Here is an 11,805-nt window from a genome sequence, read left to right as displayed (position 1 = left end):
CTACAAAGTAATGTGAAAGTAAAAAGTCTAATTGTCGAAAGTTTCAACAAGACGTCCAATATACATGGCAAGTTTTCAAAGCAAAGAAACCGACCCTAATTGGTACATGGAACGTAAGAACCCGGAACCAATGCTGTTCGAAAGGGAAAAAGGGAAAAGAAAACAAGAAAGCATAAAAGTAAAATTGTTATTATTATTAGATCTATACATTTTACTTTTTTTTCTTGTTTTTTTTTCTTATACTTTTTCTTTGTAGGCTAAACATTTTAAAGTTTCAATGGAAGTAATTTAAAGATTATGTAAATAAAAATCTTATATGACATTGGTCCATATAAAGTAAGAGAGTAACACGTTTCTATGTAAATCAATGAAACTCAATGTAGAAAAATTAATTGTAGAAACATCATAAACAATTTAAATCACTTATTAGATTACTAGGTATCTGGATTTATATACCCCACACACACACACACACACACACATCTTATCATTCACACTAAAATGGACTTAATATTAGATTACATAAAACTCAAAAGTATAGCCTATATATTCATTAAATATTTAGAATTGTCAACAGTTGTGTAGTTTAATCGGTATTAAATATAGGCTACGAGGTGAGATATGCAGAATCAATTTTCTATATTAATTTAAGAATATGCAATATAATACCGTTATAATCCACTTTTAAAAATATGTTTCCTTTTTTTTTATATTTCATACAATTCAGTCATCAATATTTCCAGGAATTTCTTATATAAAGAGCAAAAATAATCTTACGTTATTTTTATAAATGTTTATCAACAGCTTTAACCTCCTAGCATATGGGACAAGCAATGTGCCTTTGTCTTTGTGTCTTTCCGAGTATTTTATTAAATTCTGTTTTTGTATTTGAAGATTATGGTTCAGTGTTTTATGTGTTATATCGTAAATAAGAACACACTCGTCTCAAAATTAATAGGCCTAGCTACTTTGGAATCCATCGAATCTAGATCTATAAAGATCTAGGTACGGTTATCAATCTATTTCAATGTAAAATCTAAAATCATTAGATTAAAATCGACAGGCAGAGGCGTAGCTAGCCATGTACGTGCGGGCTGCACGGGGCATCAAGTGATGAGGGGCATCAAACTAAGGACAAAATTTTACATTAAAAACTGGACATTGTACAAACACATTCTACTCTATTGAAATTTAAATAAACATATATTTACTTAGCTATTCTATTCTATTAGCTATTCCTCTATTCTTTCTAAAATTAAATGTAAACTGAAGACTAACTTGAATTAAATTTACTATGTTTGTTTACTTGTTCAAACGCATCGCACTTTTAGAAGTCCACTATCTTCTTTGGCAAATACCAAACGATGAGAAAGTTTTGAGAAAGTGGGTGTGTTGTTTGCCCAAAAATCTTTAGTTTGCTTCCCCTGCATACTCCTCTGACAAGATCAAGTATTAGGCTACATCTGCATTTAAAATCCAACAATATGGATTCAATGAGTGGTGGGGGTTATCAGCGAAAATTGTAAATCAAGAGACTAGCAGTCACATTCAGTCAACGCTTACTTGTAGGGAACTTGAAATTTGACTGCGTGTAAAGAACAGTATTGACAGCAAGGCTCAAGATTTATTTAAACAAGAAAGGAAAAAGGTAGAGTGATTACAAGAAGAGAGTCTTGGACATCATTTGTTTTCTCTCAAATCCAAATTTGTCTCTCGTGGGCATCATAAGCAATTGGAAGAAGAATTTGAAGGAAAAAAATGAAGGCAATGTATTGAAGATGTGAAGTTACTATCTAAGTGGAATCCACTTCCGAGAGAACCACTTCTGAGAGAACATTTGGTTCTAACCAAACTTACACAAATACAAAACGAATTTAATGTAATGTTGGATTTTCATGAAAAAAACTCATACAGCAAATAAACTAACCCCAATATTTCTCGATTTTTTTCAATTCTACGTTTACACCTGTCATCTTAAAGTTGGATCTAATTTTACGGTAATTGATAATGAGTTCGAGAGCCTTTCGTTGACTTCATCGACACTAAAGACAAGCATGCCGCTTTGAGAAACTACATTCGAATGCCTTAGAAATAATGGACTGCAGAGATCAAGATTTTGATATTGCTGCTGTCATGTCACCACTACGGTGTCTAAAAGAGTATTCTAGAAGTAATCTTAAACCAGAATTCATTTGCGTGCTCAAATCATTCCCGTAAAACTTTTTTTAAATTTAGTTTTGCAAATTAGCAATACCCCGTTTACCTAAGCAAAAGAAAACACACTTTTTTTTTTTTTTTTTTTTTTGCCTTTTTATTTTGTTTTGTTCTGGTCGAGTTGCCGCACGGGCATTAAATACTCTAGCTACGCCACTGTTGACAGGCTTGAATTATTTAGAATTAGATCGAGGATTGTATTAACATTCTCAAAGGCAACTAGATCTAGATCTAAAAGGAAATGCGTCAATATTTGGATCTAGATCTATAATCTAGTAGGCCTATTTATTAGTAATTTATATCCCAGTCTATCTAAAATACGCAAAATGGAACTTTATTATTTCTAAACTTTGAAAACTAAAGATCGTAAAAGAGACAGAAAAGAGCGATTTTCCAAGATTTAGAGAAAATTCCCTCACAGCTTGAAAAAGAGTTTTATACGTAATTAATTATTATTATTTGTTTTCCAGTCTAGGTATAATATATAGGTCTGTGCCGATAACATATGGAAAAAAAATGCATTTTAGATCTAGAAGTCTTGTGAAAATCTTTCTATGTCTCATTTGTTCTCCTTAGGAAATACTTTTCATACACTTCGTCTCAGCTGCAATGGATGAATACACGTTCATCAGTAGCCTATGTAAGAATTAGTTACTGGCCATCACGACAAACTACCACATAGATTCGACCCTTTCAACCACATAAAATGTTTACATAAAGACAATAAAGTCGACCTTTACAAGCTACCAAAAACAGTCACATAGATTCGACCTTCACAACCAACTAAAACGCTCCGAGTTTTTGAGCATCAACTATATAATAGTTCAAACTTCGTTGGCATATTATTTCATTAATGTCAAAACTATTTAAGAGAAAACACATTAGACTAACATATTAACACATTGCCCTAGTTTAACAGTTGGAAATGTCGTTGACCTAAATGTCAATGAAGAATTTTTATAGTATGTACCCATGGAACTATGATGTAGGCCTACCGTTGAATTGAATTGTGAGAATATATTGGTAGGATGTGTCAAAGAGGTACTCAGACATCCCGGGTCAACAAGCATAACAAGTAAAAAGTTGTCATTGATAGTCGGAAGATATGTCGGCACAAAAAAAGTAGGCCTACTATTAGAACGAAATAAATTAAATGAATACAGGAAAACAGTTACAGCTTAAAATTTTTAATTTAAAAAAAAGTTAAGACCTTTGAAAACAAATTCAACGTAGGTGATAGTGATTCGATTCAACACTGGTTTATAACTGCAATTAGAATTTTTTTATTTTTTTTAGAAAAGAATAATGGTCTTGGCATTGTTTGTCAGCGAGTCCGCGTTTTCTCAATTTTGTTTTTTTCGCTCGTATGCCTAGTGGTTCCACGAAAAATTGACAGAAGTAGATAGCTGATATATTAGTTCCACGAAAAATTGACAGAAGTAGATAGCTGATATGCATTAAACGTAAACACCCGACCAGTAGGCGGAGACCTATAACCCCTTACTTTTTGAATTTACAGGTTAGAAAGGGAGACCAACCGTCTTCAAAACGAAAAAAAAATTATGTAAATATGAAAACTTATTCCTTTTTACTTATACATGTTAACAATTCTCTTTAGAATGTGATAATTTTTTTTGTTGTGAAAAAAAAATAATTCTAGAGATTTTTCAGTACATTTTTTTTAAAGTTTTGTTTGCAAAATTCGATTTTTACAATTATTTGCGACCACTAATGTATGTAAGTCTCAGTATTTTTTTTTCATTATTTTCAGCATGAATATCAGAAGCTATCAACTACCAACTCTCAAAAACCACAATTCTGTGTCCGCCAATACAAACAGAAGAGACGTGCATGTGTTGAAAGTGTTACCAATACTATTGTATTGTTAGACCGACTGACGACTTGATACCACAGGATACATGGGACGCTAAACATTTGCTCTAATCTGAATTTAAACTCGAGCCTCCCACATGGAAAGCCGACTTGTTAGCCACTGAGCTATTCAAGTAGTTAAAACAAAATAGAAGGTTTTATAGGCTATTATTAGTTTTGAAATATTAGCAAACGATCTAATTCTCTATACAAGGCTTATAACTACTTATCCTAATACATTTAAACAAAGTTAATTAATTATGACTAATTGATTAATTCATTTTTTTTTATTTGTGATTGATTCGTGTGTTGTCACCGAGCATGAGCTTATATTCAAAATTTGATGTCGATTTGGTGAGTAGAGAGGATGGAAAAATGATTTCAAAAATCTAAACAAGAAAGATTATATATACGGAGTTAGCTAATAAACTTTGTAAAACGAACATAGCTGAAACAGTTCAAACAGAAATACACAACAAAAACAAGTATTTTGAACTATGGATTGAAATGAATGTACACACGATTTCAAGCTCTAGAAGCAACAAAAAAAAAAAATAATAATAATAAAATAAATTTAAAAACAGATTTTTTATTTTTGTTGATATTAAACAAGGAAAGATCTTTTTTTTTTAAAAAATCTACAAATTTTAGTTTAATCAATGCGATAGGCTCACATTTCTTAAAACAATTTATGTAAAGCAATGAACCCCCCCCCCTTTTCTTTTATTGACCCATGCACATACTTTGACTACAAGAAAGATTTGGTAATAAAATACAATTTTAGATTTTATAATGGAAACAGTTGTTTTGAGATACACGAGATTAAAAAAAACAACCTTTTAGTGACTTTAAAGAAACGAGGAAATATGGCTTTGAATGAGCATAAAACTAGTCCACTGTTTCCCATGGTAACACCCAAATAAAGGCCAACAGGTGGCGTTAAGCAGCATGTCATAATAGATTTGCCATGAACTATAAATATTGTCTTCCTTATCCCATTTTTTCCCCTCCTTTCTCAAGGTCATTTGTCAGACGTGGTCGTTACAACAGATCAGCAGATAGAACAAGGGAGAGAAGAAAGTATGTGCTGATGCAATTATTACAATAACTATTAAAGTAGTATTTGCACTCTATCCTGTCATTTCTGTTGATTAATAGTGATTTATGTATGAAACTTTGTACAAGTCAGTGATTGAGTGTAATCTATACTTTCATTACTATGTATTGTACTTTTTAAAGCGGGTTATTCTCCCATCATCATTGTCGCTCTTGTAATGACGCCCCGTGCTCAATCAGAATGGAGAGAGAAAAAAAGGCATAAACTTATTAAAGTGCGAAAGTTGAAAATACAATTTTGAAAGTTGATAGTTTGTTATTAAAATATAAACATTGTTATCTCTGGTTGCCAAGAAGTCTACGAATAATTCATTTTCCAGGACTCTTCACGGACTGAAAAAAGAATTCGATGACTTTTAGTATTAATTAATAAATTAATGCGTAGGCCTATGCTATCTTTATTTTCACTGGAGACGTGGGGACCACGGCCCAATAGTCTTGGACTTTGATCTAACTTAGCACAGTGTGTAGTCCTAAGTGTTCATGAATGTTGTATTATTTTAGCGGTCTAATATTGTCTTTTATTCTTGACCTTGAATTGTGAAACTTTGGCTAGTTTTTGACCAACTGCTGCGGGCGTTTTGTTTTTAAGTTTGATGCTTAAACTCAATAGTTTGTATCGTATGTATTCATTTGTTTTCACAGACACAACAAGACAGTATAGTACCTACAAGTTTAGGCTACTAGGCATTACTTGAACTTCGTATTGTCAACCAAACAAGAGTTACAACTGTGAATCTAAACAAGAAAAACATTAAAAAGAAAACTTATATGAAGTGTAATTATGTCAATTCGTTTGGATCAGTTTTATGTACTTAAATGTGTAATAGATCTAGCTAACTAACAATAATAAATCTGTGCGATTTGAATATCTTGCTTTTAGCATTTTCAATGCCTATGATCCTATCATTTGTCTGGTCCAGTTGGAAAAGGGGGTGGGGAAGAGAATGGGATATTTTGTGAATGTTACCGTGATCGCTTTTTAAATGCATTTTTAAAAAAGGTTTTAAGACTTCAATTCGAAATCAATGGTTCAGGCCTCCTCAAGGAGACTATTTAGCTTATATCATCACATCTGTAATGTACAATTTCTTTCCCTTGTTTGGTACTGTAGAATATTCGTATTACACAAATAACAAACTAGTGTTTAAGAGGGAAGACATATTAGGAACTCCATTTATTACGTAAACACAAGCGGTGTTGCACTGACGCGCTAGTGTGCAAATGTACATATAATACTATTATGTTACATCTCTCTTCTTTAATTCAGAAAATCTATTTATCAGAATAACTAACAACTTAGTCAACTAAAAAGTCAATTCACAAATCAAGTCTCTTGGGTTTGTTAACTATTCTGCCTGAGCGTGTTACGTAAGGTTCATGTGGTCTAGCGGATTTAGAAGAAGCAGTGTGTAGTGGCGGCTCAAAATCTAGTGTAGTATGTAATCTTGGACTCTCTAGATCTAGTGGTTCTGGTTGTTCTGAGATGTCATCTGGAAAGTCATAAATCTGTTTGCTTTCTCAGAAGACTTTCTGATGTGTTTTCTGTTTCTTCTGTAGACCTTATTTCCACTTTTGACATTATATGATCTAGGCTTAGAATGCTTCGAAACTACTGTTCCTGGTTTCCACTTAGAATTAAGTTGCATTCTGACTGCCGTTCCGTTTTGTAGTGGATTATAACTCTTAACTCCATTCCTCTTATCATAATAATGTTTCTGAGACTGTTTCTCGGAGTCAAAGTGTTTCTTCACCACCTTGAGATCTGGTGTCTTAGGTGTGAGTATTTCCTCGCTCGAAGGTAACAAATTTCTGGGTCGGCGTCCCATGAATAATTGTGCTGGCGACAAATTAATATTACTCAGTGGAGTAGTTCTGTAGTCTAATAGCGACAGAGATTTATCTTCGCTTTTCTTCCAAAGTTTCTTCACTGTTTGAATAGCTCTTTCAGCCTCGCCATTAAAACTCTGAAAATGAGGACTCGATATTTCATGCTCTATTCCGTATGATTTACAGAAATTCAGGAATTCCCTTGAAGAGAACTGTGGCCCGCTATCTGACCTTAACTTTCTAGGTATTCCATGGCATGCGAATATACTCTTCATTGCTTTGATGATATCTGATGTAGTTTCCTGTGACAGTTCTTTGACATCAATAAACTTTGAGAAGTAGTCTACTAGAAGCACATACTTTTTACCCTCAAAGTTAAACAGATCACACCCAACCATGCTGTATGGAAGGTCTGGTGTCTTGGTAGGCATTAGCGGTTCTGACACATTTTGATTCTGATGTTCAGCACACCTGCTACAATCCCTAACTGTCACTTCAATGTCTGCATTCATGCCTGGCCAATACATGACTTCTCTGGCTCGCTGCTTACACTTGACTATTCCTAAGTGAGACTTGTGAATCAGATTTAGCATGTATTTACGTAAGCTTGGTGGCATGACTATTCTCAGACCTTTGTATATAATACCATCCGAAGTTGATAACTGGTCTCTTAAATCCCAATATGGTCTGACTTCAATTGGAGTCTCGCTTCTTGTGTCTGGCCAACCAGTCATAATTACTTCCAAAAGCATTGAAAGTTCCTTGCTTGTACAGTCTTTAATTTCACTGTATTTCGAATCACTTACAGAGATCATATGCACTGAATCATCTGTAAATTCACATGTCTGTGTATCAGTATTTGGTAGATGTGCACGAGAAAGTGTATCGGAGATAAACATTTCCTTGCCTTTTCTGTAACAGACTTTCATATCATACCACTGTAGTCTTATTAGTATCTTCTGTATTCTCATTGGTGCTGACAATAGAAGTTTCTTGAAGATTTGATCCAGAGGTTTGTGATCATTATAAACTGTTACTTCTTTACCATATATGTAGCAGTGAAATTTGCTTGTACTATACACAATTGAAAGCATTTCCTTCTCAAATTTGAGCATATCTTTTTTCTCCATCCGTGAGAGCTCTTAATGCGTATGCAATTATACGACCTTCCTGGAGTAATACTGCTCCCAGTCCATCTTTACTTCCATCACATTCTATCTCTACGTTCTTGTTGACATCATAATATGCCAAAACTGGAGGGTTTGTACAAAGATGTTTCAATTCTTTGAAACTCTTGTTTTGTTCATGATTCCATTGAAATTCTATGTCATCTTTTAGAAGCTTTCGTATTGGAGCATCTGCTTGACTTAGATTAGGAATAAATTTTGCTAGGTACTGAATTAAACCTAGAAATCTTCTGATTCCATCTTTGTCTTGTGGAGCTGGCATGTCAATAATTGCCTTTATCTTTGCTGGATCTGGTTCTAAACCTTTCTCTGACAAGATATGACCCATATAAGGTACTCTGTTTTGCCTTATCTTGCACTTGTCATAGTTCAGCTTTAGATTGTACTCCGTTGCTCTTTGCATGACTTGTTTCAAAATGTGATCATGATGTTCAACATCTCTACCAGCTACTAGAATGTCGTCTATGATGACATATGCTCCTTCAATACCTTGAAGCATTTCATCCATAATTCTTTGGTAAATTTCTGGCGCTGATTTGATTCCAAAAGGTAATCGTAACCATCTATATCTTCCCAGAGGTGTGTTGAAAGTTGTGAGAAATGAAGATTCTCTTTCAAGCTTTATTTGCATAAACCCTGACTTGGCATCGAGAACTGAGAATATCTTCGAACCTGGAATATTAGTGATCACATCTTCAATAGTTTTCATCGGGTGATGTTCCCGTCTGATTGCTTTATTGAGATCTTTTGGATCAATGCATATTCTCACTTTGTCATTCCTGAACGAAACAACCATGGAGCTAACCCATTCAGTAGGTTCATGTACTGGAGTAATAAATCCATCAGCTTGCATTTCTTTAAGTTTTTCTTCAACTTTATTGCGTAGCGATGCTGCTAAGCGACGTGGTGGATGGATAACTCCTCTAGCGTTTTCCTGTAACTGAATCGTGTATTCTCCTGGCAGTGTTCCAGTTGTTTTCAGCATTTCAGGAAATTCTCTTTGTAACTCGCCTTCTGCCTTGGATTCTATGCTGTCAATCCGTTGTAGTAGTCCTAAACATTCTGCTGTGTCACCACTCAAAATGTTCCCTTGGTTAATGTCTACTACCTCAAACCTTGTTTTCACCTCTTGGATATTATTTTTCAAAGGTAGCACCACTGCTCCTACAGTCTTAATAACATGATTAGTGTAAGACTTGACCGACCTTGCTGAATAAGCAAGTTTTACTTTGTCTTTGAGCTTTTCAAACTCTGACTTGACAAGAATGTTACATCTTGCACCAGTGTCGATACGAAAAAATAATGTCTTGCCATGCACGACTAGTTTTACAGTCCACTTGTCTTCAACGACATTGATATTCTCAATATTACCCTTTTTATACTGGCTACTTGCAGTGCTAACAGGTTCAATATTTTCATCACTGTGGCTGTCATCTTCTACCATATTAACGTTGCGTCTTTTTCTGCACATTTGAAACCATTGGTTTTTCTTCTTGCAGAAATTGCATAAGGTTCCTATTGCTGGACATTTTCCCTTTTCGTGGTTCTTGCCGCATTTACTACATAATTTATCTGAGTTGTCTTTAGACTTCTGCTGGAGTACATATGTGTGACTGTCTCTTGATTGCTAGAACTTCTTGGCCCCTAAACATTTTCACTTGGCTTTGCGACATCTCGTATTGTTGTCCCATTTCTATAGCCTTGCTAAGGGTCAACTTCTGTCCCTGGTCAAGTAGTCTTAATTGTACCTTTTCGTGCATGACTCCACCAATAATCAAATCAATAAGCATATCGTCTGGGTTGTCATACTCTCAGTCCATAATGAGAAGCTTTAGGTCTTTCACAAAGTTATCAAAACTTTCTCCTTCTACCTGCTTTCTCTGATGTGCTCTAAATCTAGACACTCTTTTATTTTGTCTTGGCCTTATGTAGTCTTCTATTTTCTTTAATAGCAATTGCGGATCTCCCTCTTCACTATCAGTAATATTTAGAGTTTTGTAAACTTCACGGCCTTGTTGACCTATCCACATTCCCAGCCATCCGGCTTTTTGTTTACTATCGGCACCAGCTAACGGTCCTTTGTTGAAACAAAAGCTCACCTGCTGTTGAAACCTTAAAAACTCTTGATACAGATCTTTAGCATTCCAATTCAAGATTGGTTGCTCAAAATAAAAAGAAGCCATTATTAGATTAATAAAAACCTTTGTCTGGATAGCTTTTTAAGTTTTACTCTGACACCATGTAGAATATTCGTATTACACAAATAACAAACTAGTGTTTAAGAGGGAAGACATATTAGGAACTCCATTTATTACGTAAACACAAGCGGTGTTGCACTGACGCGCTAGTGTGCAAATGTACATATAATACTATTATGTTACAGTACGAAACAAAATAATTAATTACTAAAAGTTAATTAACTAATAGGTTAATTTTTGTTTATTGATTCTTGTTTTGTCAGGCACAAAAATTAATTGTGCAAAATTTCGACTTGATCTGAGATTGGGTGTGGGAGAAATTACGTGCTCAAACGTTTGGACTACCTCATAGAAGCTTTGTAACAACAGATTGTTGTCTTACTTTATGTTTGGCACAATGAATCGCTCTAATGCTTTACCTCATAGAAGCTTTGTAACAACAGATTGTTGTCTTACTATATGTTTGGCACAATGAATCGCTCTAATGCTTTACCTCATAGAAGCTTTGTAACAACAGATTGTTGTCTTACTTTATGTTTGGCACAATGAATCGCTCTAATGCTTTACCTCATAGAAGCTTTGTAACAACAGATTGTTGTCTTACTATATGTTTGGCCCAATGAATCGCTCTAATGCTTTACCTCATAGAAGCTTTGTAACAACAGATTGTTGTCTTACTATATGTTTGGCACAATGAATCGCTCTAATGCTTTACCTCATAGAAGCTTTGTAACAACAGATTGTTGTCTTACTTTATGTTTTGCACAATGAATCGCTCTAATACTTTACAATCGTGGAATATTCGACCAGCGTAGACTTGTATTTAGATCTTAAGTTTTTTGTGAGACATTTTTAAAATATTCACTTTGACAGGCTATTGGTTAGGCCTACATTTAATTTTTTTTACTGAGCATTGGGGTTAGTGGTGCTCGGCCGATTGTAGGCCACAACTAAATTTTCTTTTGCTTGTAATACCATTTATCCTCCTCGACTATAGATCCGAATGTTTGTTTAAGTTTTATTTCTCTTTTGGTTCCAAATAGCAGCTAAATTAAGCAAAGAGCTTAATGAATTACTGGGGAACTGGAGTCAACGGATATTTGGTATATTGATTTAGGGCTTGTATTGGCCTCTTTAGTCACACTAGAAGTTGCAAAGGGAAAAAATCGTGACGTCAACTACCCCAGAGAGGAAGGAATTATTTTTGAATTATTGCTTAGCTAAATATTTTAAAAAGCAATTTGTGTTCCCTTGTATTTTATTTCTCTAGCACTGCAGAATGACATTTCTAAGATCTTTCCCTTGTATTTTGTAGTCTTGAGTTGACTTCTGCATCAGACGAGGCAAGGATCTCAGACGTTCTCATCAATGTCCACTTTCCTTTAATT

At 34.4% G+C, this 11,805-nt stretch overlaps 1 long non-coding RNA gene across 1 annotated transcript; it reads left to right on the top strand.

The window, feature by feature from the left end:
* Positions 1-40: 40 nt before the first annotated feature.
* On the top strand, positions 41-4,669 carry LOC129926234 (uncharacterized). Its single transcript, XR_008777861.1, has 3 exons — positions 41-178; positions 3,734-3,778; positions 3,986-4,669. It is a non-coding gene; the product is annotated as an uncharacterized LOC129926234 (long non-coding RNA).
* Positions 4,670-11,805: the final 7,136 nt, after the last annotated feature.

This window comes from Biomphalaria glabrata, chromosome 5, assembly GCF_947242115.1.
Source record: "Biomphalaria glabrata chromosome 5, xgBioGlab47.1, whole genome shotgun sequence".
NCBI lineage: Eukaryota > Metazoa > Mollusca > Gastropoda > Planorbidae > Biomphalaria > Biomphalaria glabrata.
The sequence above is the reverse complement of the archived record's forward strand: the minus strand, read 5'-3'. Positions and strand labels throughout refer to the sequence as shown.